Here is a 1,821-nt window from a genome sequence, read left to right on the forward strand (position 1 = left end):
ATCTTAAAGTGCTCCACTCACTTTGGGATGCTTGTTTATAAAGTTGTAGTTAAGCATTACCATCTACCTGACCCAAGCAGGTATGCCGGTGAGTGCGGGCCCACAGGACTCACTTTAGCCTTGCCTTTTCAAGATGAGCAGGGCCATCAAGTGACTGCTGAGGAGTTGGGGATGACCACCATCACTGCTCACATAAGAATTATCCTCAGAAAATGCTGAAGAGAAGAGAATGTTTCTTAATGGGCCCCCAAGTCAAGCAACCAGTGGGGAACTGACCAGATTTGCACCTGTTTCAAATTAAATGTGTTTATTATCTTTGCATGTCTGCTCCTCAGCTCGGCATAATCAGTTAGAAAATATCTTCTGTGATTTTAACTGAAAGCATATTTTTATAAGTTCGACTGGCTGTTTGCTTTCACAACAACGCAGTGACGTTTCTTCCCTCGCCTCGACTCTCATGTATACTCTATTAGCACCTTACGCGTTTGTGGGTGCTCCTCATTCCATGCTCATTTTCTGTTCTGTTCTAGCTCAGATTCTATCTAGGTGTTAGGAGTAGAGGGAACGAGATAGTGAGTCAGTAAACACATAAGTGAAGTGATGGTAGTTTATGAAGGGAAATAAACAAGGGAGACTGAGTAACTGTCAATGACCCCCTTGAAACTGGGTGGTCAGAAAAGCTCTTTGGGCAAAAGAATTAGTAGCTAAGGCCTGAAGGATAAGAACAAGCCGTTCAAATAGAAACTGGGAGATGAGTATTCTAGGCAGAAAAAATAGCAATTGTAAAGGCTTTGAGGCAGTCAAGGGCTTATGATATTTGGGGAAGAGAAAACAAAGCAGTGTGGTGAGAAGAAAGAGAGAGAGGGGGGGCATGGAATGAGGCTGGAGAGAGGGTATAGTTAGGTCAGGCAGGGCCTCATAAGGAATGTTCAGGATTTTAGACTTTATTCTTGAAGCAATGGGAAGCCAGGAGAAAATGCCATGGTTAGATTCGCATTTGTGAGGATTAGGCTGGCTAATCTATAAAAAGCAGACTGGAGAGTAGGGAGGAGAAAGCAGAGGTCAGGTGGAGGCAGCTGCAGCTACCCAGGTGAGAGGTGGTGGTGCCCACCCTGACTTAGCATCAGTGGAGACGGAGAGAGGAGGGTGGATCGAGGGGTTTGGAGGTAGGCTCGACGGGACTTGCTGATACATTGGCTAGAGGGGAGAAGGGAAAGAAAGACCTAAGAGACCTGCTGCTGTCTTGATTTGAGCAAGAAGGTGGATGGCAGTGCTACTGACAGAGATGGGGCCCCGTTGGGAAGGAACAGCACTTGGTGTGGGAAGGTGAGAGTCCATTTTGAACTTGTTAATTAGGGAGGCTTGCTACTGAAACCCTATGGAGAAACAAAGAAGCCTCTTGGCAGGAAGTCTCTTGGAAAGTCTCACTTATAATTTATTGTTTTAACTTAAGAAGTCATGATAGAAACATTTGGAAGAACATGAGATAGAGCTTGAGACACCCTGGGAATTAGCGATGACTTAAGGGTTGGCCATAAATCTAGCGCATGACATAGCATATGGAAATACGTAGCACCGCCTTGTCTGACCAGGCATGGCACTGCATTGGAACGAAATTGCTCGATGAGATATGGGTGCAGGGAATCTGGGGACTGCTTGTGCTGAGAGGGATGGTGGGAACTTCTGGAAAGGAGGACAAGAATTACGATGCAAAAGGAGAAGGGAGCATGCCTCGGGGATGATACAATCTGCTTACTTAATATTGTCCTTTGAGTCTCAGCAAATAAAATCCAGTTTTTAAAAAAGCTGTTCTAAAAATGA

Source organism: Saccopteryx bilineata, chromosome 6, assembly GCF_036850765.1.
Source record: "Saccopteryx bilineata isolate mSacBil1 chromosome 6, mSacBil1_pri_phased_curated, whole genome shotgun sequence".
In the NCBI taxonomy this organism is placed as follows: domain Eukaryota; kingdom Metazoa; phylum Chordata; class Mammalia; order Chiroptera; family Emballonuridae; genus Saccopteryx; species Saccopteryx bilineata.